The sequence below is a fragment of the Corvus hawaiiensis genome, chromosome 12 (genome assembly GCF_020740725.1).
Source record: "Corvus hawaiiensis isolate bCorHaw1 chromosome 12, bCorHaw1.pri.cur, whole genome shotgun sequence".
Lineage (NCBI taxonomy): Eukaryota > Metazoa > Chordata > Aves > Passeriformes > Corvidae > Corvus > Corvus hawaiiensis.
The window spans coordinates 10,224,510-10,249,348 of NC_063224.1; the positions used below are offsets into that span (position 1 = coordinate 10,224,510).

The window sequence follows — 24,839 nt, forward strand, 5'->3', positions numbered from 1 at the left end:
TTGGTCACTCCACCACTTCCTGGAGCAGCCTGTTCCAGTGCTTGACAATCCTTTTGGTGAATAAATTCTGTGTAATATCCAATCTAAACCTCCCCTGGTGCAACTTGAGGCTATTCCCTCTCATCCCATCACTTCTTACCTGAGAGAAGAGATGGACCTCTCCACCTGGCTACAACCTCATTTCAGGTAGTTGTAGAAAGTGATGACCCTTCTTTTCTCGAAGCTTAAAGTCGCAACCAGGCCCCTTAAAGAGTTTTTTGTGCCTTGTTTTGGTTTGTTTTGAGGTAGGCGAGTGGGCGTTTTTTACATCTAGAATGAGGTTGTCCGTGCTGGAATTTCAGAGTTTCAGAGCCGCATGGGTAGCACATGCTTTGTCTAGTGCTGCTTTAGCACTAGAAATCAGACCTGGTCTTCCCACCCGTGGTTGGTGGCACAATGTGCCACAGTTCCACGAGACATCCATGCCCCCTGCTCCCATTTTATCCTGTGCTCATCGCTGGCCTCATTACTGTGAGCAAAAGACCCCCATTCACGTGTGGTATTGCATTAGGACTCTCAATGTACTGGGCCTGACCTCACCTCAGGCCACTCCTCACTGTAGTGGTCACCGTTTTGGTCTGAGGGCACCAGCAGGGCCTGTGTGTGTTTGGGAACAGCCGGTGTTTCCAGGCAGGCTCTTGGAAAGGAATATGCAGCTTTCAGCCACGAGTGCAGGAAGGTGCCAAAGCGGCTGCTCTGTCCTCGGCCCTCGCCGCCCCCGGCGCTGACGGGGCAATTGTGAGTCCTGCCGATTTCAATGCAACGTAGAGCTTGGCTGACAGTCCAGCATGTGTTTCACATCTTCAAAGTACGGCTTTAAAAGAACCCAAATGTGGCTGTTGCAGCAGAGCCGAGGCCTTTCCGCAGCCTGTGCTGGTGGCTGATGGGCGGCTGGGATCGAGGAGCGCCCAGGTTGCGGTGTGCAGCTCTAAGAGAGCATGCTGCTGTCTCGGGCTCATCAGTGCCACCCCACAGGGCTCGGGGAAGTGAGGAAATAACCTTCTCTGAGAGCCAGGAGGGTCAGGGATGAGCCTTCCCGAAGTGCTGGTGGTGTGGTGAGGGTGTTTCTTCACATGTAAGTGCTCATCATCTGTACCGGCAACAAACGTGGTGGGTAGAGAACTTTTTTTATGAGTATAGATTTCTTGTGTTTAACTGAGGATTTAGGAAGAAAACCCATTGAATTCTGAAAGTTGCTGTAAACTTACAGGGTTACATTGCAGAAGGCTTATTTCTACCCATGTGGTGCTGAGCAGGTGACTGCCTAACAACCTTCAGGGGACTGTCTGTGGAAACCCCCAGACTGCTGAGGTAGAATTGGGGAAAATAGGTGGAAATGCTGTAGAACAGTAACTTAATAAATGTTCTAATTTCTAGCTTCACACCAGTTTTGCAGTAGTTGGTGGATTTTCTGGGTATGTGTGTTCAGAATTACCAGACCATTTCTGCAAATGTTCGTGGTTGTAGATGGTTCAGGGGAAATACTGTGTGAGTGAAGGCATTGGGGCAGTGTTGGAGAGCTGTGTCAGGTCACCTGCATGGTGCCTTGCAGCAGGGTACGTGGGCAAGCAGAGCACTAGTACTCAGGTTTTCAGGAGATACATGGGTGCTGAGGTTGATTACTTTAAAAGTTATTCTCACTAAGATTCAGTAAAAATTCACCATTTGTAGAAAAAAGGGTGTTGAAAAAGCCTCTTTGCTGGCATGTTTGTTAGAAGTGCAGACAGTTTTTCATCTGAGCAAATATTTGTAAGGAATTTTATGTGTAGAGGTGTACTTGGTTGCCCCTGCAGAATTTACCAGGGTGCATTTGGGAGTATTTTGCTCACTCAGCTGTAATCTTAACATGAAATGTAAAACTCAGTACACTATTTCCATTTCAAAGATCACTTAATATCATTTCTGCAAATTTTTTAATTTGTTTAATTAAACTTAGCACTCCATTCCACTTCATTAGATCTATTTAATTTTCATGTATCTAAGCAGTTTTTCAAGTACATAATTAAAAGAATAGTTTTATAAAATCAGTACTTTTTTATATTAACATCCTCCAGAACAGGAACTATATTTTCCTGTTGATTAGCACATGATGATAAAAGCATTAGCATAAAGTAATAAAAAGGAAGTAATCTAGTCCTGTTTAAAATGTCCACCCTGAAGCTGGCCAGCAGGTATTTTGAAGAATGAAAGATATGTATGCTTAACTGAAACTTTTCAGGAGAATGAATGCAACAATAACCTTGATATTAATTTTTTGCTGGCAGTGGGGAGTGTTCTTCACGAAGGGAAGTGGTATCTAGTGTGCAACTGGGAGTTCAGCTTGGGGTTTCAGATCAAGTACCATTCAGAGGTGGATTTCATGAAGACAGTTCTTGCAACTGAAGTCACTGGGATGCAGAAAAGGTGACTTGCACATGGTCAATAAACTGAAAGCAGAGCTAGCAGAGTCCCCAGCAATTTTGTCATACTTGCTGAGAGAGGACAGAAGACTGCAGTGGTTCTCACGTTGCTTAGTGGCTACAGCCTGTGGATGTCTGGAGCAGGAGATAATGTTTTAGAAATTGATCTTTGTGTAGAATGAAGATTAATCCCATTTACATTTTCTTCTGATAGGCCAATGGTATGACTGAAGGGAAGAAATTACTATATACCTTCATCATCATCTTAGCAAAATAAAAAATGCTGTGTAGATATAGACTATACAGTTTCAGTCTGTAGCTACTTGAAAAATGGGCATCAAATATAGATGGAAGAGGGAACAATGTCTTGTTCCACAAGAGCCACCTACAACTGCCTTACACTCCATAGCCTGCAGGATTCTTTTATGAAAACTAATCTACAGTACAGCAACAAGATGAATCTGTGTAATTTAGTTCCCCGAACTCACACTAACTTCTGGGTTCTTTGAAGCTGATTTTCAATATATTCTTCTGCTAAACTGTTTTATGCAGCTGGAATTTTGTATGCCAGAAGACATACAGTACTGAGGAGTGAGTGAATCATTTGCCGGTGTATTTGGAGGCTTTCTTGTGTGCATGTGCTTATGTATGTTTGTGTGTAAATATTTGAGGGTGTTATTTAAAAGAAAATATGAGAACTGAGAAACATATGTTCCTGATTTAGTTCCCTGCAATGGCAGACAGCTGTCTCCCAGATTTCTTCCTTCCAAAGGCCCTACAAATTGTGCACAATGTGCTACACTGCACTCTGGCCACAGTGCACACTCAGGGAACCACACCCTGTGTGTGACAGTGTGCTCAATATATGTTGCCATTACACACTCAAGGCATTTATTAGTCGACTAAAAGTCCATAAATCGTCTTCCACAAGAGGAAGATGAATGAGATTTGTGGCATAGCTGAGATCCACTTGAGTTTAGATGTCATTTTAATCTTATGCAGCTTCAGAATGAAACCAAAGTAAATGAAACTATTTCAAGTCCATATTTGCTATAGATAAATATTAGAAAAGCTCTGTCAATGCACAAACATTATCCTACAAAAATAATATTTTAAGTCTTGAAAATGTTGTGGAAACTTACACTGTATCTGACAGTTCAGCTCCAATGGATATAATTAAGCCAAGGTTAAATTATATTACTTCTAGTGTATTTTCATGTATCTTATGTAGAATAAAATGAACTGCACGTGACTCAGTCTAAAGGCAGGTGAGGTAAATGGCAATCTTTGGGCCTTACATCAAGCTTTCTGAGAGTTTTTCTTGTAAAAGGGAGGAGTAGAGCATGTCCATGACACTTGAAAACCAATAGGATTAGTAGCTCTGTTAAAACTCTTAACCAAACCTACTGTTTTCTCAAATTTCAGCTTTATGGATATTGCCAAAAGCTTCTGAGGTTAAAGGATTAGTTATTCACAAGTTTCTTTCTTGATACATCCGTTAATTTGCATGTATAAGACCATTGCCAGTTCGTGGGGAATGTTTCCATGATAGGCCAGGCCTCAGAGCAGTACTTGGTTGTGCTGATAGCACTCAGCTGGTGGGTTCACCTGGATCTTGGCATCTGTGTGTTTTGCTTTGCAGGAGGTTGTGGCAGCTGGTGTGCAATAATCATACAACCTGAGCATGCTTATTTGGCAAGAGGAACAAAGCATGACAGAGACTTGACAATAAGCAGTTTACAGGTGCATCTGTTTGACATGAAAACTGATCAGCATGTGCTGGGAAACCAAACAGATCTGACTTACAGGTCAGGTGGATGGGTACACCTGGCCCTCCGCAAGTGGTGCGACCTCGCTCTTGGCTTGTTCTAGTGTCAGCCACTGCTGGTGTCTGTGGATCTGCAGAAAGGGGGACCATTGCTGATCCCTCATTTTGGCTTGTTTGTCTTTAAATATTATTGCTGAACTAAACTGATGCAGTAAATATCCCAGTAAGCAGGCTAACCCACCATCTTTATAACCTACTGCAGAGCCACTCTGGGGCTGTTGCTATCCCATTAAAGAAGCTTGGTCCCTAGTTGCCTGTGAGGAGGAGGAGTGTGCTCTTTGAACTACATTCTGAGAAGATCAGTATGTTAAATATTTCAGACTTAAATAGGAATTAGCAACATTGTTCTGTCTGAAAGTGATTAATTTTGAGAGCTCCTCTGGCAATCGCTGTTAAAAGTCTTTGTATTAAATTTGCCGTATTGCAGTCTCTGTTTCCATTCCATGTTTGAATGGCAGTTCATTCCACAGGCTCGGTGCAAGGGAATTATGATGGTATTCAATTAGCCAGGTAGCCTCTGAAGATTTGCTAATGTACATATAAAACAGAAATCCACTCTTAAAGCTTCTCTGACATGCACTTTCATTTTAACTGCTAAATAATTGTTATGTAAAAGGCAGCCTGTGTGGCGGTATCCCAGGGATGAGTGGTGTCCCTTGTACACGCACAAGTACAGTCTGTACTTATGGGGCAGAGACCTGAGAACTGACAAAGCATTAAGCATTGCCTTGCATGAAAAGGTCTCACATGTTAAATGGGGTTTGTGGAACTGGGAGATCAAAGGTTGTTTAGGACTATTTTGCAGCAGGGAGTGAAGATTGAAATCCAAATTCTGGTAAATAATGTATGTCCAAAGATTATTCCTTGATTTTTTTTTCCTTAGAATTAGAAAACATATGTGCACATATATATATGGTAATGTTAAAGATAGGTATTCCATGTGCACAAGGAACTCTGCTTTCAGGATGTGTGACTTTCATTGTAGATAAAAGGAACTGACAATGAAATAAAAGAACAAAATCAAAACTCCAGGAGAAAATATGCAAGACTCCCTTGTTAACAACAGACATCTGCCAACATGCAGACAAGCTATGAAGGGAGCTTGTTTTATCCTTAGGAGCATTACGTGCCAAATAGTCCTACCAGTATTAAGTTGTGTACACTCCAAGCCAAAGAGCCCCTTGTAACAAATTCTCTATCAGATTTCACATAAAACAATCTCACTAGTTTATTCATACTACAGTTTTTTGTTTTTGATCACTTATGTGTTTTGCAGTTGTTTTTGTTTGTTTTGGTTTTTTTAATGAAAGTTATGTTACAATTCATCTCTTCTGTGTTTAATATGAACTGCTAAGATTACTGTGTGTGGAATCTTAATAGCTTGTAAATTCTGCTTGTTTCTAGGACTGGACTTTTTTTTTTATCTCAGCTTCATAAAACGGAAACATTAAACATTGAAGAGCCAGAAAAAAGTGTAATCTATAACTAATAGTTATTGCATATTTCAAGCAAATTAGGAAAAAATATTCACTAGAAGAGATTCTTATAAATTCCATTATGTGTACAGCATTCTGAACAAAACAGTTATAATATACAACAGTAGAAATGCCAAATGTGGTCTATCACTTAAACAATGTATTTCTGAGCAAGAGTTTGCTGGTGTTTTAATGGTCTTTCTATTGCTATTTAAGCTTTCAGGGAGATGAAATATTTTACTCTGAATGATGGAAACTGAGAAGCTGTTAGAGGGAACAGATGAATGAGTGCATGCCAAACATACGCTGTGAAATTCCATGTTTGACCTGACCATTGAAATAGAGCTTGAGTTTTGAAAACAAACACACACAAAAACAACAGAAAACCCCTACAAAGGAGTTTTGATGTGTTATAAAGGCCTATATCACTAATGCCAAGGAATTTTCTCAGTTTTTAAATGCTTGCAGCAAGTTTTTGTAGTCCCTCTCTGAGTTGGCCATCATGCACAGTTTGACACTAAAGGAAAGCTTGTAGAGAACATTGTGATGCAGAAGGAAATGGCTTGTGTGTAAGTAAATAGAGGCCAGGGCTATGCAGGATTTTCATTATTAATTTCTCAGTTGTTTTTCAACTGAGTATTGTCAGGCCCATTTTTGCAATCTTTAATTTTAGTTGGAATTTAAATAACATCCCCCAAACACACTGTACATCCCAATTTCAGCTCCATTTTTTCCTGACTCAGTCTGCAGTTTCGCTGTTGAGGCTCTGACGTTGTCTCCACATAAAGTAAACTGAACAGGTAAAAGCTAAAGAAGAAGTACAATTAAGTTTTTTCCAGGCTTCATTTAGCACTAAAGGTGCCATTTGTCAACTGTTAGGTGATGACATCTCTCATTTGGTACTGAGAAATTGGGGGTAGCCTGTGCTAGACTGTGAAATGTGTGAACAAGTAGTTTATTCTCAGTGAAGGAGCACCAACCTGTAGTAGTGTTCTGGCATGATTCAAGGAGGTCAGTTTTGCACCAGCTAAAACTCACAATAAAAACCCCAAAGATGGTATCTCAGGCATCAGCGTATGAAATAAGAACCAGAGATGGGCAATCACCTTCAGACAGTGACTTACTGCAACAATTTAAAAATGATACAGTGGCTCATTACTTATAAGGAGGTGGTTGCAGTAAGATAAAACTTCAGCCAGTTTCTCCAGTGCTTCAGAGAGAAAGAGACAGTTTGCTTTTCATTATAAAGGGGTTCTAAATCTAGAAAGTTAGGACTCAGCATGTGTGGTCTGTCTGTTTACTAGATGGTCTAATTTCAGCAGGGAATGCATTTGTCAGTTACAGCATTTAATGCTGTCGATGTTTTAGTGGGAGCCACTTAGCTGTTGAAGTCAGCATCATGGCAGTGAAAAGTGTCAATATTTTCTGTCTCAGGGTCTTGCATATGTTTTCAAGGAACCAAACTAAGAATTCGTTTTCTCTGGGAAGCAACCATACAGATAAAATTGTGTCTTAAAGTGTATTAGCCATGCTTGGGGGTGGTGAGCAAGGGAGCAGTGAAGCAGAGCTGGCTTGAGGCATTTTGACTTGAATGTGGCTGGAGGCAGCCAGCTGCCAACTGGCTGGGGGAGCATAGTGTCCTGCACTCCCTACACCTCCAGAAAGTCTCCCAGGCTTCTTTGCACCTGCAGCCAGGGTCTAGCACTGGGTGCCTCCCTCCCTCAGCTGGGACACGCTTTGGGAGCTGTTGGCTTCTTGCTTGTTTTGCCTTGCCTGTGCTAAGTAGTCACGGGGAATGTCATGTTCCTTCTGCACTGATTGGGGGTTCAGGACAGGCAAATTTCTGTGTCCCTTTAAAAGTTTACCCTCTGAACTATTCCACCAATGCAAAAGAGGCAATGGACTGATCCCAAGCCTGTAAGACAATCTTTGTTTAAAGAAGAAGAGAGTTATATTTCAGCATTTTTGTGACAATTATAGTAATCAAGCTAAATTATCCATAAACCAGAAAAAGGTATCAATTTTACATTTTAAGGAAAGTTTTGTATTAAAAGATAGTTTTGTTTGGTATTTTATGCCTGGGATATAACCACTCTAGCCACCCAGAAACCACTGTGGTTGTTTTTTTCTCTATTATTGCTGGGCAAAGTTATTGAGGAAAAATATTAGAATCTGAGGCAATTCCAAAAGATGTTTTCTTGCCCTGACTCGGGTAATTCTGTCTTCATAAATTCATGCTGTCTTGTGGATTGTCATCCTGGTTATACATCTCCTTTAACCACAAAAAGCCTTTTAAAATGGGGAATTAGTTCATGTTGTAGACCTGGAATTCAGTTTGCATTAGCAGAGAGGTGGAAGGGTGCTTTGCTGTGCTCAGAGTCAGGGGAGCAGAAGGGCAGGGAGCCTGTCCCTGGCTGTTTCTGCAGAGCTGCTTCTGGTGAGGACAAAGTTGCATCTCCCAGCTGCTCCTGCCTCCCTCCTCAGGTGTAGTCACAGTGGGCACTGTTTTGGGGTGATCCTGTGCATGTTCCTGTGCTTTTGTAACCAATAACCCATGCACTGAGCAGAAATTAAACATTTAAAAGTATTCATAATATTGTAAAATGTGGGGGGTTTTTTTGGTTTTGTTTTTTGTTTGTTTGGGGTTTTTTGTCAGTAGCTAATGAGACTTGCTCTTTATTCCCCTATTCCCAAAAGTTAATAATTGGGAGAAAGTCACCAACTATCTCTCTTAACAACACTGTGCATTTTTAGAGGTGAGGATGCACAGCTTCTTTAATAACTTTGTTGCCTAAACTTTTGTTAAAAGACATTTAAGTATTTGTACACCCAAAATGGACAAGAATATTCTTGAAAGCATGTTCCTTCTGCATGCTTTGACAAAAGTCAGAGGTTCAAAACTGATCTTTCAAACAGAAAATTTGACTGGTTGAACTCTTCCAATTTATTTTGCTGAAATTTGCTGTTTTGAAATTTGAGTTCTTTGCCTGTGCAAATACCAGGCTAGGGTTCCTTTTTCCAAGCATAATTTCAATGGTAGGATTTATTTCAAGGATTGCATTGTATTCATTTCACTTACCAAATTAAAAAAAAGATTATTCCACTGAAACCCAAAAAATAAACCTAAAGCAGTGTAAATTATTTTTGTAACATCTATCTTCAACACTGAATGAAGGAATGAAGTCTGGAATAATCCCTGCCTTGAAAATTAAGACATCTGGGTTCATCCCTGACTCCACTGTTGTGTTTTGCTTAAGGAAATTATATCATCTGTCTGAGCTTTAGTCTGTAAAACAAAGAATGTACAAAAGTGTGGCAAGACTATTGTTTCTCATAAGAGCGAGTGCAAAGCAAGTTAACTGCTAAAGATAGGGTTGTAAGTCATGATAGTCAATTTATGTATTGTATGTGATTTATATGATGGATCTAGCATTTTTCCATCTTCATGCATCATTCTGATTTCTACAGTCCCATTCATGATTCTATATTTCTAATATAATTAAGGAACAAAGTTCAGCCGGTGGATTATTAATGAATTGCTATAAATATCATTTAATGGGTAGTTCTTGCCTATAACTGGTTGGTTGTCTAGATCACATGGTTTTTTTTCTGCTCTTAGGTTAGATTCAAACCCAAGAGAGTAATAATTACTACTTACACAGTGATACCCAGTTAGTGAATCTTTTCAGAGAGGGATGCAGCCAGCTGAGTACTTGTGAGCAAGGCATTGCCCAATCCTTCAATGGCAACTCTTGCTAGTCTGGTATTTAGAAATTATTGATTCTTGTATTTTTTGTCCTCCTTTCATATCAGTTTTATTCTGTAGCACTCAATGTCTGAAAAGTACAAACTTTAATTATTTTGTGAAAGTAAAGAGCAACTCAAGTTACTCAGAATTTTACAACAAAGCATGAGGCTGAGTACTGGAAAGCAGGACACATGAGAGTCAGCTCTGCTGTGCCTGCTGGGCCTTGGCTTCATTTGGCACTACTGGTGCTTTATTTCCAGCACAGTATTTTCTTGCATGCTCTGAGACTATACATAACAAAGGTAGGTCCTTTTAACCACCTTGAACTATAAAATATCTTATTACAGAGACTGTATTTGAGTTGTGGGTTTGGAGACTCTGTAGAACCATTAATAGGTTTCAATGGAGGGCTTTGCATCTTTAACTTGCTCAAGTGTTTTTAGTGCTTTTTTTGGAGTTGATTAACTCATTTTGGTATTGTTTGCCTATCTGCTAGTTTTTCCCCAAAGGAAGTCTTGTAATTATGTTTATAGGCTCCCTCTCCAGGGAGAGCTTATTGATGCCTTTTCTAGTCTCTGAATAGCATTTTCCATCTGTTTCTGCTTGCCTGGGTCTGATTGTTCTGTTGCTTGTTTTTGCATATTTTTTTGCATACTATATTTTCTTACTATTTTATATCACTTGTGAATGTTATATATTCCCCAGACATCCCATTTTTGTAATATTTCACCATTTCTTCACTCTTGTGAAATTGCAGTGGTATCATCTCACCTCACCGACAAGGTAGACAAAAGTATGAGGGATTTTCAAGTGGTCCCAGAGAAGTTCCTGAACCCATGGCTTGATGTGTTAGTCCAGATTCTGTGCCATGACATGTAACAGCATATCAAAGTTGAGCTGATATTGTGAAGATTTTTAATACTGCTTTGTGTCTTGTTTTATATAATAGTTATATTGTAATAGTTTTCATAGACTATGCTGGTACCTATTCAGGAAAAAGAAAAAAGGTTCTTTTTGCAGCCAAATATCAAAGCAGGTTTGGGCAGGCGCAGGAAAATTGGTAAAAATTTCATTGGTAGAAATTTCTGAGAAGTTAAAAAATGCTAAGATGTATGAATATTATATAGTGCACAGGATGTAGCAACTTGCTAAAGTGTGTAGCTGCTCATTGGGGCATATCTAAGCTTCTCTTCCTCACAGCTCTACTGAACTTGTAAGAATCTGCTATGACTTTAAAGTACAAAAGCCCCAAAGCAGATCCGTAATCTCCAGGGCTGTAAGTGTTGAGTCCAGCAGGTTTCACTTGCTGCACAGTTCCCTTCTCTAGGATAAGTGAAAGCAGTAAATCTGTGCTCTCTGCCTTCCTGGGCTGCTGTGAAAGGAATGTGGCCTGCCCACAGGTTCTGTGCCCTGGTCACTTCAGATGCTCAGCTCTTCTGATTTGTTGCTCGGGATACTTAGCTTGAACATTTGGTCTCAGAATTGGGAAAGACAAAATGCAGCATGGAGCAGTGTTTGGAGCTGCTCTGGATGGACTACTTTTACACAAAGCCATTTTTCAATGGAAAGGATTCTTTCTAGTAATTTCCTTTAGCCAGAAATATGTTGGTGTGCTTTTCAAGATGTCTTGGAATGCTAGCACAATAAGTTCACTGTACAGATCTAATTATCTCAGCTTTCTTCTTTTCTTTCTTTTTTTGGCAATGTTATTTTGATTTATTTTTGAAGCTGTTAATGAACTGCATTGGGAAAGAGATTACATGATTTATGTAACATTTATTTTCTTTTATTCTTTGTGATCTGCCTTGTTATAAACTATGAATTGTTTAAGTGCTTTTTTTGCTTTGAACTAGCAGGAGAGTGGCAGCATCTCTTGTTGGATTTGTTCATTATTTCAAATGAATCTAAAACATGACTTACACACCAGGCTGTACTTTCACACAAAGGACACCTCTGTGGTGATCCTCTCCTTTTGAAAGAGTAAGTGAGGTTCTCTTCTCACCTTTGGCCTCACTAATGAGATCTACAGGGGGGAATCAACATCGGTTTTCTCTGATGGCATAATGACAGAGTTTCCTGGAGATTGAGCTATCATCACTGATATTATTTAATTGGGGAAAGAGTTTAGTCCAGCCACAGGCATGCATGCTCAGCTGGAGGAATGCTTTTTTCTAGACTAACGTAGTTTTCTAGTCTCTGAATAGAAGTTCAGGACAACCTTTCTGCCCAAATATTATTTCATGTTCCTGAGAGGGAGAGCATTCCTTTGACTGTTGAAAACCAGTAAGCTTATGGTCATTTGCTACAGATAACAAGAAGCTTTTGTGCAAGTTTGGGAAATCCTGACCAAGTGGAGAAATTAAACCACTGAACTATTAGGTTATTTTAATTTTTTTTTAAACATCTCTAGAGGCAATGATTAACTTAACAATATAAGTAAAAGTAGTATGGGACTGTGTTTTATGAAGGTTTAGTGATGTTCCAAAGCTGAAAAGTCCAGTGTTTTGGAGCAGTTTCTCAGAAGTGGATGTACTGTTTGGCATGCCAGATTACAAGGCTGTAGAGGAAAACTTCAAGGGAAACTAATCTTGCAGTCACTTTCTGTTCTTTCAAGTAGTTGACCTTAGTTTTTACAGTGGTTTCAGCTATTAAACAAGTCTCTTTTTTTGTTTCATTTTAATTGCAAAAATACTCTGTATGTTCTGAATCATAAACAGAGCTGAAATTGTTTACTACACAGATAGCCCTGTCACTTGAATTATCACAATAATATTTTGTAGTATTTGTGACAACAACTTTTTCAAGGAAAAATAAAATCCAGATCTCAGCCAGTTAACTACTGTGTATAATGGAACATTTATATAAAACTTATAAACCTGTACACATTTTATATTATATACATGTGTACAATATTTTTTTATATAGGAGTTAGTATTAAAAGCCAGAATCCTTTTTCTGGTTTTGAACATCAATTAATTTCCAGCCTGAGAAATATTTACTACCCCCATTTTCACAGTAGAAATATTCTGTCTTCTGCCTATAACTTGTGTTTGAGCAAATGTTGATCTTAATGATGAAGGAAAGAGGGACGGTGTTTGGATTTTCTTTTCCTCCCACTGAAATTAAGGGAAAGAAAAAGTGATTCCAATGTTACTTGAGGAATTAGTTCATGTAAAGGGTCAGTAGCTGGGGTTAGTACTTAAAAGTATTCCTTCTCTTAAGAAAAATAAATACAATGTGCAGTTAGCATTAAGTAGTGCAATTTTGTACCTCAAATTATTTAGAAAGCTAAAATATTTTCCCTATGATTTTGTGACTCTGTAATGTAATATCAGGAGTTCTGTGTGGTTTAGCTGAGTTTGGAAAATGACATCGTAAATTTTTCTTTCTTATTCCCATTTTTGAGGGGAGGTTATACAAAGTGTCAAGCCCATGTCTCCTATGGAGTCAGTATGAGTTGAGACTACCTCAAAGATGTGTTAGTGTGTAGAACCCAAACTTGTGTATCCAAAAAAAGAAAAAAGGCAATACAGAAGGGCTAAGGTGGGATGCCAGCTGTCTACTAGGTAGTTTCTATAAATAAATATTCTGCACTCTGGAGAATGCTGGCCAAACACTGTCACATGGCTTTGTATCTGGCTTGCAGGGTATCAATGTGTTGTGACATTCATCTGGTTTCTAGAGGAATAAAATGTGTTCCTGTGTGACTTTCTAATCAAGCCCAGTTTTACAAAGTGATGGGTAGCTCTTTCCTGAAGCAGCCAAAGGAGTATTTGTTGAGTGATGGGGGGTACTTCACAGCACCCTCACTGAGTGTTGCTTGGGGAGGCCCTGAGGAGCACAGAGGGATGTGGAGGCAAAGGTCACCCAAAGCAAACCGCTCAAACTTTGGACCAGCAGTAGCAGAGCTCCCAGCCCGTGCCCAAGTGCCCACCCTCCATGCTGTGCTCGGTAAAAGGGTTGCAAAGCAATCTCACAAACTCCAACATACATATATCGACAGTCAAGCTATTTCTCACCAGAAAGTTATACCCCCTTGTACCTGTAATGCAAGACTAAATTTTGGTTTACAGGAGTTCGATTTTGATTGGAAATCCAGAGGCCCTTCAAGATGTATGAGAGAGCAAATCTGACAATCTTCAAACAGTCTTCAGTCCAAAATCCATTTCAGGTTAAGTGTGATGGTGCATTTCTATATGCATTCAGAGTATTCTTTTTAATCAGTGTTATTCCATGAAGCAGTGGCCATCTCTGAACATATTCATAAACTTTAATAAAGAAACTAACTCACATAATGTAACACACTGTCTTTCGCAGCAAATTTAGCATTATCCTGAATTTAGTTCTTTGTTTGTTTGTTTGTTTATTTACAGAGAAACCTACCACAGGAGCTGGAGCTTCATGATTTCTATCAAAAGGTAAGAGCTACTTTGCTCAAAGATGCCTGAATGATATTTGTCAGTTCAATATAAGTCTAGTTGTAAAAAAAAAAAGGTAACAATGATACATAAAAAAAAAAAATTAATGAAAAGAACTCACATTATGGGTGAATTTCATGAATCATGTAAAGGTGTGCATAAAAAATTGAATATGTACACTTTAGATCTCAGATCTGATAAATATTTCATTGGATTAAGAAATGCACTCTTGAAGCTTACCTGTATATAAAACATAAGAATGCATTATGGAGGTAAGGTACTCTGTCAGTTAACACACTTGTGTATATGTCTGTCTGTCATTGAAAAAAAATCTTTGTAATTATTAGACTTAAGGTGCTGTATCTGTAAAATTTTAAAAATTGAGGCCTTTGAATGAATAGAACGAACTGCTGAGGTCACTAACTACTTGCATAAAATATGATTGAGGAGAACTATAACTATGGGATCTATTAACACAGGCACTTAAAATACAGCCTTGATGTTCTAAATTGTCATCAGTGGAGTACTCTTTGAGGGGGATTAAGGTTTGTGTCTGCTGTCACCAAAATCACAGCTAAGATTATGAAAGCAGAGTTATTCCAATGCCTGATCCTTTTGGCCAGCTTGCCATCCATCCCAAATAACACCAAGTTTTAGAGCTGCAAGTTTTAGGGAATTCCACTGTCATGAGAATGCCTTTCTGGATCAACCTGACACTCAGATCGGGGGCTGAGACTTTTGGGTCACCAAAAGTGTACCTGGAACTGGATTTAGTCCTCTTGAACATGTGAATGTCTGCATCAGGTTACCTGTTTAGCCTTCTCTCAGTGCAGCATTTCTGGGCGCTCCCTTGGGTATTAGGGTGCTTCACTCACGGTTTTCTGTAAAGGTGCCCCTTCTGATAAAGTTTGAAACATTTCTTTTTCTTCAGTCTCGCATTTATAGTGCACAGAGGAGTGTTTTGATGGGAATTATCAATACCATATCGAATGATTCTATGGGCTGGATTTGAAAAGCCTGGGTACCAATAATCAGTTTTGTTTCTTCAGATTTTATTGATATTGCATTAGCAGATGGATATTTCTTTTCTGATATCTGATATGCGACTGTGTGAAAGTACTAGCAATTCAATATAATAGCAGGGAAATAACTCTTTAATAAAGTAAAAGAAAATTTCACATCTGAATTCATTAAGTGATAAACTAATACTGAGTTATCAGCAAGCAGGTAATAACTAGCTTGCTGATAAATATTAGCAGGTGAACGCTAATATTTCTTTAGAAGGAGTGACAAATAATAAAGAATGGAAATATGTTTCTGCTACTTCAGAAAGACAGTGTTTTGGGTTATTTTAAAATGGATGTTTCTGTTTGCATTTCTTTCATCTACTTGCTTATGCATTTGTAAGGTTCATTCTTTTTGGTTCAAGCTGCTTTTAGATGTTGAGGGGAGGAGGGACAAGCATTTTCAGTGTTGGAATCATTTTGACTAGTAATATGAGCAATGTATGATGCTTTCTGAAGAATAAGTATCAGTTTCTAATCTAATCTTGCTGCTGTAGGTACAGTTTTGAACAGCAGAGCTGCATATGAATGTGGTACTACTGCAAAGTTCTGCCAGTGTAATTAATATCAGAATTTGGTTCATGGGTTCTGCAAAGACTTTGTGGCCATGTTTTGTGTGAAAAATGTGTATGTGGTGGTTATGGTTTTATTCTGATGTGGCTGAGATCAGCAACTGCTTACAGAATCAAAAAGCTATAATTGCATTGTGAGCATTAAGATGTAATGCACACAGCTTCTTATGCATCCTCCATACTAGGGCAACCTTATCGTGTATATCAGTTACCGGTTCATAATGGAGCAGATGTGTTATTGCATGTTTCTGTGCTTTTCCTTGCTGCTGAACAAGGCTGTTTCCTTCCCTCCAGTTCCAAATAAAAATGCTTAAAAAAAAAACCAAACCAGAATCCAGTTCTCTTACCCACACTGTAACATCCAATAATGTTGAGTGTTCTGAGGGTTGAAGATGAAAGAAACAGGCTGTAAGTTATGGAGTTGGAGGACAATATAAACAAAGTGACCTTTGGCATCATGGTTGCCATATTCTGATGAATAAATTGAGTTCATGTTTAGCATTCAGATAATATTCCTGGCAGAGCAAAACATTGCCACATTAAATGTTCGGATCAGAAATGTTCAATGCAGTCTAAATTAAGTTGGATCTTAGGACAGCAAACTTACAATGAGTAACATGTGGCAATATTTGATTTAACAAAGAAATGTTTCTTTTTCCTTTTTCCTTTTTCCTTTTTTCTTTTTTTTCTTTCTATTTTTTTTTTTTTTTTTTACTGTAAGTTTAAAAGTATAAAGATACACATGCCACAATGCAGTGCCAGGAACGTTAACTGCTTTTGATCTGCCTCCTCAGATATTAATGTCTCCCCCTGAACACCCCCCTTGTTTGGCGTCTTAAGAGTTTTCATACCAATAAAGATGCAGAGAACAGCAGTCTTTGCTTCTGTTTCTTCAGCTTGTTTTCTTAGTGTTGCATGATCTATGCCCCGGAGAGGTCAATTTTAATCAGCCCCCAGGCACTGCTTAATATTTAGGGCCAAATTGTCAAAGAAGGCCTCCGCTGGATTTTGATTAGTGAGCATACGATTGTTTCTTGCACTGTTGAGCCTCCCAAACACATGTATGTTTTTGCCTGCCAAAATCCAGTCCTGAACTCTTTGAAGTGAAGATATGGTCGTCCATGCTACTGACATGTGCGTTCTTTGTTTGCAAATTGGATAGTTGCACATCTGTCTCTATCTGCCATTGATTACTGTTGTACAGCTGCACCTGTATTTGATTGTGGGAATGAAAGGGTTGGAACTGGAATTTATTTTTGGAAATGCAGTGCCAGTTTTCTGTGAGATCTGTGTGATCCTCAGTCATTCCTGGTTTGCTGTTTTTGCAGTTTGATCTGCTGGGAAGTATTCTACTCTGTAGAAATATTTGGTCTGCAGGTTTGAGAATAAAACGTAATTATATTGCTAGCATTTTAATAAAAGGCTCCTTGGCTGCATGGGAGCATTGAGTCCATGGGGAAGATATATAAATCTAGTCATCCTTGAAAAAGACCATTAGTCATTCTGGCTTAAGCAGTGTTTAAGGGAGCAGAAACTTCATACGCAGGCTCCTTTAGATGGCTGTGATGATTTCTCAGAATTATAATTCCAGTAGGAATGCCAAGCATAAGCGTAGAATAATGCCTTTTGCAAGCCACAAATGTTGGTGCTAACAGAAAACTGTGTCCAAAATAGTAACGATTTACATAAGTATTGCAGAGCAGAAATATCCAGTACTTTGATTCCACTTTATATATATACTTCGCTGAGGGAAATGCTAAAACATATCCCAGTTGTTATTATGCATGTGGTTATATTCTGAAAGATTGAAAATATTTTAGTCAAGATCAGGACTCCATGTCTCTCTTATGGAAGAGAAATTGGTGCCTGCCTGAAGGATTGTTTCAGTCAAATGAATTGGTTAGAGAAACACAGTCAAAGCTGTCCAAACATGCCTCAAAATTGAAGGGGGTTTTCTGCCTTACCCTAACTCCGTCAAAGCACAGTTTCCAGAAAACTCACTTAGGAAATACATTAGCATCCAGGACATCCCCGACGGAAAAAAAGACTATTTTAGATGTGGGCTTTTCAGTAGAAGCAGCAGGACTCCTTTCTTCACAGACCTTTCCCCTGCCTGCTCTGTGCATTGTGGGTTGCAGTCCTGCCCCATGTGCCAGGAGCAGCAGTTGGAACACAGCTTTTGGCTTCAGTATGAGTGGAGAAGGGCCTGTGATGATTTAAAAAACGGGCAGGTTGGAAGGGAGCAATCAACTAATAAAAGCTCATAACCATGCAACTGAGGCATAGTGACTCTGAAGGCTGAAATTCATTGGCCATTTAAGGCTCTCCAAGTCGCATATCAACCTCTGAGAATTTCTGCATTTATTTTTAATTTATTTCAGCCTTACCAAAGGTTGAGCTTTTGGCATGTCCAGCTATACAGCGTAAAACTTCAAAGAGCATACAGCCAGAAACTCCACTGAGTTGCCCAAGACTTCCTCTATTTGTGTTCATATATATGTGTACAGATTCACTCCTAGCCTGTAGGACATGCATTTTAACTTTCTGAGTTCACTCATTTGAAAAATAGTGATTTTGCATGTAAGAATCTGCAATGTAACTATCATGAGGAAAAGAAATGCACAGTCATGAACATAGTAGCCATAAACTGATGTCACTGCCCCAGCTCATTCTGGACACTCTCAAGGACTGAAAATAATATGTAAAGAATTGTTAGTTTGAGGAAGTAGCATCCCCAGTCCTGCCACAGCCTAGCAGTAACTCTGTAAAATTATTTTGAAAATTGTGTCTTATGGTTGGTAATAGAAAGGAATTTAGGAATGGAGAAAAAAGAACAAGAGCAGGAAAAGGCATTCATCATGATTACTTTGCTTTTTTTACCTTTCAGTCTTGTACGAGAGGTTTCAAAATGCTGCATTTTTAAAAACTTTCTCAAACTATATATAGGTCTTGAATTATCTTTCAGGCTCACAGAAACCATTGAGATCTTGACAGGACGGTTTACTCTAAAAACCAGAAAGTGAAACAGAAGAGGTCTTCAGAGTACCTTATTGACCTTTGGGATAATAATTTTTTTGTCTGTTTTTAGTGCTGCTTATCCTTTGCAACATCCTGCCCTGTATCTGAGCAGTAGCAGGAGAATCAAAGGAAGCAGCTAATAGGTGCTGGCTTACGCAGCTTCAGCTGGGCCCCATGCTGTTCAAACTGTGCCTGACTGATGGAATACCAGCAAGTGTGGCAGTACCTGTCATTTGCCTTTACCGTTACATTCGCATTGTAGAAAGAGAATAGAAAGGCTGAAACATTTCTGTCATGTTGTTGATGTTCAGTACCAAAACACAGCACAGCCACAACAAAACCATACTGGTAATGAATAATGCCTACTGTACAACAGAAGGAAATTGTGTTTATTTCATAGGCCTTAAAGTTATTCTGTCTACTTGGTATGAGACACCCCCAAATTCTCAGTAATTTCTTTTTATTGTCATTTGTGCTGACTCTGAAGTTCTGGCTTTGGTACTAAAGCAAGCAGGCAGCATTCTTTCACTTGGGCCTTTGGGATATGTACTGTGGAAAACAGTTCTTCTGATACAGAAAGTAATGAAAAGTCTCCCAACATTGAAACAAAAATGTGTTACTAGAAACAATGACAGCTTGTCAGAGTGAAAAGCAGGGTAACTTTCAGAGATGTGAAAGAGCAAATGCCATGTGAATTGAAATATGTATGACTTGACTTAGTGCTGGAAATATACCTGGTGACTTGTTTTTTTGTTTTGCTGCTTTGTTCAGCATTGTAAAGCTGAGTCTGGATGGCCATAGGGATTTTGTAAGAAATTTAAGCAAATGCATGTATTGACTGAAAGATGACCATAGATTAGATTCTGCCACAAAGCCCTTTCCCAAAGCCAGAAGTTCTGACCCTGGAGAACTGTTTGAAATTTCGCTAGAGCAGGATGGATTCCATCAGCTCTGAATCTTTAGCAGAAAAATTTACAGTTATAGTTTTTAGGCTAGAAAAAGGCAGCTTTTAAGACTCTATTCTTTAATGAGTAGCCCTGAAACTCGCAGGGCAAGAATCTTCTTCCAGTGATCTAGCTGGCTTTGAGCAAGGCATGAAGCTCTCAAGCCTTTCCAAGCCTCCTTCCAGAAGTCCTGATGATAGGAGAAAAACATGACTCTTCATCAGATATTATGTCAAACATCTCAGTTGCCCTCTGGCAGGTTTTCTGATATGAAAACCCTTACATGTGGTCACTGTGGGAATAAGGATTAACTCTTAGAATTTGCCAGCCTGGGCTCAGTACCTTGCAAGCCTGGTGTAGTCACAGGAAAGGAAGCTGTTCCCAGATATGTTTTCAAAACCATGATGGGTCATGATCTCTTCTCCCACCCTTTCTCTGTTCATCTCCAAGAGAGCTCATAAGGGCCCCCAAAGCCAGATCCCTGATTATATCTGTTCTTCATGAACAATACAACGTCAGTGACTGTTGTCCTTGCTGGCTGGTCTGGCATCCTTCCCCACTTCTTCCACTGCAATTGTACATCCTTGAGGAGGGAGACCGAGACTGTTTCCAGGAATAGAAAACTCCACTAACATGTTCAGTAGCTGCTAAGCTTTGTAAGATTATGTTATGATTTCATAAGTTAAAGAGGAAACTTTAATGCTAGGATGGTCAGTTGGTGGCTTAATGATTATTTTGGAAAGATATGTTCAAACAGAACAATGAACTTCATCATAAATATCAAAGAGTTTCAGCTGTTATAACAATTTGTCAGGCTTTCAGAGGTTCTTTTTCAGCAATAGTGACATTAAATACAAATCTATGGATGGGGCAGATTCTTTCTTTCTCTGAAACTTCCCATCAGTCTTCTGATTTTCTCTGATCATCCTTTTGCAGATTGGGGTAAAAAACAACAGAAAGGGGTACATCTCTTGTGTCTTATCACATAGTCCAGAACAAACATGGATGTGAAGGCCTTGCCATCTTACACCTTCCTCTGTCTAGAGCCCTTCTTCAGTTGATGATGGGCCTGATTTTACCTTTCCTTTCCATTTTGTGTTGAGAGGAGTCGTCCCCATGCTGAACCCATTAAAATGGATGGAGGTTGACGTTGCAGCTTTCCTAAATGCTGGTTTTGGAAAGGGTGTTTTTCCATTATCCACCAAGTCCTGCAGTAGTTGGTATTCTCAGATCAGCACTGAAGTTCTGTAACAGGTGACCTGCTAAGCCCAAAGCCATTGTAGTAAAGCTGTCAAAATGGACAGCAAATTTGAACTCTCTACAGGCAGAATTTGAGACCTGTCATCACACCAAAACCTTTGGTTCTTTAAGTCACATTCTATAATGTATAGTTCAATGAACAACATATTAATGTTCTGTTTTCTTAATGTTGTTTTGACATTTAAATGTTCAAAACCATCTTGAGTTAATTAAATGTAGAAGCTTCTAACAGTGGATTGTGCTGACAACTCATCATCTAATTACCCATAATTAGGAGTAAAACAACATTAGCTAATAGAAATAATAAATAATTGTGATAGGGAAGAATATTCAAATATGCTGTCCAGCAGCATAGCAATTTTTCTCCCAAGAAGAATTCATACATGAAAGCACTGAATATAGTTGTATTTAATCACACACTGTACAGGCATAGGCATTATTCACTGAATGGTTTAGGTTAATAAGTCCTGGTCTGAAAATAGAAGATACTAAATGGTGTTTTAGGCTGATGAATTCCAGAAGCTGGGGCATGCTTGTTAGAGCAAAATAATAAAGACAAAATAGATCAACAAGGGGTTTGAAGAGACAGATTTTTTTGCATCATCTACTAATCTTGTCAACAACATTAAAAGAGGGGGAAAAAAATCAAAGTAGCTAAGAAGTCAGTTTGGTTTGGTTTTTATCAATGTTCTTTGCCAGTTGTTAGCTGGCAGATTTTAAACTTGGAGATAGCAAGTGTGGGCAAGTTCAGATTGTTCCCTTACCTTCAGGACAGCTGAGGAGACACTGTTTTCAGTCATTTTTCCTGAATGTTTATCACCAGAAGCTTGTTTATTTACTTATGGAATTGTTAAATGAAAAACGTCTGTTTCTTGATGACCTAGAAAATATTGCAGTTGAAACCTACTTTTCTTTTTATGCTTAAAGCTAGAAAAACCCTTGAATTTATGTACTTTCTTCAGATCTGTAGTTAGCCAAGTGTTTGTCTTACCTCAGACTAACGAGGTATCGACTCTTTGCAGGAATGAGTTCCTCACCACAGGCATCACTAGTTGGTGCCAGTCTTTTTATTTGCAGTATTCAATCTGTTTCTAATAAATGAATTATTTTCCATACCTTAGGTGAGGTGGAACCAATCCTTCTGAGCTTATTATTACTACATATGTAATTTTTTTCATGTATATATTACTTAGTGTTCTTTGGAATAATAAAAATATAAACAAGTAATGGGTTATCAAGCAGGTACATTCAGTTATTTATGTTTTTTTCAATGTGTACTTAATGGGCATGCATTTACCATAATTGCTTACACAAAGAGAATTAGGAATATAAATACAAATGAAAAAGAGCTACTTTATTTATGGCTAAGGCTCAGTTTGGAATACATGTGGAAAACCTGTGCGATTTGTCCAGGAAGATGTACAGACAGAAGTGGCAGCAATATTGGCATGAACACAAGGAAATGGGAATGTAAAGATGTGTATGAGAGGTGCATGTCTAACAGGCTTCCTGAGAAACAGACACAAACGATCCAGAGACAAACAACTGGTAAAGAAAAAGAAGAAAGTAAATAGAAATGTAATCCTTTTTATTTTAAAAACTGATTTTAAAAAGGAATCTAAATTCATGGTCACCTTTGTTATACTTCCATAATTATTCCAATATTTTTGTTTTTACAAAAAGGAGAGAATTATTGTCATAAAATATTCCAGTTCTAAGGTTTGAAGACAGCCTTTCATAATTATGCTTCTATTGCCTTTACAACTTCTTATTTTCCAAGATCAATTTTTACTTCAAAAAGTGATCCACAGATACTACCATGAATATTTATATTTAGAGAATGAAGCAGAAGCATTTGTAAATCCTTACCCTCTTAATTAATTCCAGTCTTCAAGCTTGTGTTTCCCAGTGATTGATAATAAAAAGGTTTCAGTGTGGCATGGTATCTTTTGCAGCATGAATCATACAAGACCATAAAATTGTTAGCTACATCATTATGGCTGAGTGTATTGTACTAAATGAGCACATACCAGAAAATGAAATGAATGTTTTATATGTTCTCTCAGCTAGATTCAGGTAGTGTGCAAAACGTACCTCTCTGAACAAATCATATCCCTAAATGTGTTTTTTAAAGTTTGCATAATTAATTTGAGTTCACTTTTTACTGATTGAACACAATGAATTTAATTCCATATGTCTTTATTTTACATGCTGACTGGTTGAGAACTTGATTTGGCAGTCACATTAATAGAGATGTGCCTGCTCTCTTGATTTCAGCAGCATTATTTACACATATAAGGGTCTATGTGGGGGATTTTTTTGGTTTGGGTTTTTTGGGGATTTTTGGTGGGGTTTTTGTAGCAGGGGAAGGGAGGAGCAGTGGGACCCAGAAGCCTCTGGTTATGAAAGCTGCAGTAATATCTTACAGCACTGGTTATTTCCTGGTTTCATGCCACATATTTCTTTAGTGACTAAATCTCTTGGTCAGATGTCTTGCATGATGTTTTATTGTTTTTTATCTCTGAATGATGAGACCCTATTGCAGTATGGGAGGTGTAGTCCGGGTAGAAAATTCAATTTACAACATAAGAACATACAGAGTACAGGTAATCCATCACAACATTTTCCATTAAATATATCAGTGCCACAGCACCACGGACAGTCTCAGTACCTTCTGGAACACTTTCCTTGGAGTCTGATTTTACATTTGGGATCTGTACAACACAAGCAGGAATACTCTTACTGAGATAAGTGAAAAATCAGACCTGCTATTTTACCTGCTATTAGTGGCTGTCAGGTAAAATTCACAGTGCACACATATTTGTTTCATAAATGTGTTTTTACAATGGCATAGCTTCGCTGATCCCACGTGGCTCTTGCATTACATGCCTGTTTCACCTCCTCTATATTTCCTTCACTTTAATATTCATATAGGATCTTTGACCCCAAGAAGCTGAGAATTGGGACTCATGACCTCTTCTCATAAGATGAACATTTTTCTCCTTATTCTAGAACTGATGAAGACCTTTTAAAGGGTTTTTCTAGTCCTTGCAGCATCAGAGAGATCCAGGTCAGCAGATTCGAGACTTCTTGGGTTAGTCTGCTTTGTTGTCAGTTCTATAGAGCCAGTCTCTCACAACTTCCAGCCCGAGAAACTTTAAATCTTTGCAGTCCTGAGGGATTGACAGGTCTCGAGGCACTAGACCTGAATCCTAGAGATAGAATGAGATGCACCCACCTAAATAATATTACTCACTACAAAACCAATAATCTTCCCTTGGAATCAATTTCATGCTGTGTATGCTAAGTTAAAAATATTTTTGGTATAACACTTCAGTATCATCCTCTATCAGCTGTCAGTTCCCCTTTTATTTAGAGCCACAACACACCCTGATAGAAAATTTTCCATTTTATTAAAGTTAAAAACAGTAAAAATCCTCCATCCTTTCTGCATAGTTATGATGTATTTTGCAGGGGAACAAATAAAAAAAATCCACAGAAATCTGAACATATGGAAGAGGTGCAACTGTGTCTCAAGTAAAATCAAAAAATCAGTTTACCTGATCTACCATATTTGGCCCGTAGTCAAAAAAAAAAAAAAAAAAGGCTCTGTCAAATATTGCAAAAAATAGTCCCTCTGAGCATATGGAAACAGGTGTTACAAAAATCCCTCAAATCACTCACTTGACCTGTTAATTAAGTTTCACTGTTTACCTATGGGAAATTCTGGGTTTTTACTCAGTACTGAGAGTACCCACAGGTTTGGATCCCTCCTCTTCCAAATTACCATGACTTAAACCCTCCTAATCTTGAAAGGATTGATGAAGAACGAATTGGTGAATTATATTGGAGATTTTATTTTTCACAGTGTAATCCCATCTGCTATAGCAGAATCCTCTGGATAGAAATTGTTAACTTTCTGTTACTGTAAATGGTTTTTAATAACATTTTGTGTATCATTGTTCCTACTTTTCATTTGGTAGCCAGCAATTTATAATTAGTACGTTAGCAAGAACTGTACAATATTAATTCCCTTGTATTTGTCTTGAATTTGCGAGGAGCAGATTAGTACAG

The 24,839-nt window shown here is 38.5% G+C and overlaps 1 long non-coding RNA gene across 1 annotated transcript in view; it reads left to right on the top strand.

Annotated features, from left to right (window-relative positions):
* Positions 1 to 24,839, top strand: part of LOC125331995 — a 379,455-nt gene that overhangs the window by 113,673 nt on the left and 240,943 nt on the right. The window contains exon 4 of the long non-coding RNA XR_007206321.1: positions 13,863 to 13,907. This is a non-coding gene — a long non-coding RNA (uncharacterized LOC125331995). The remainder of the gene's footprint in view (positions 1 to 13,862; positions 13,908 to 24,839) is intronic.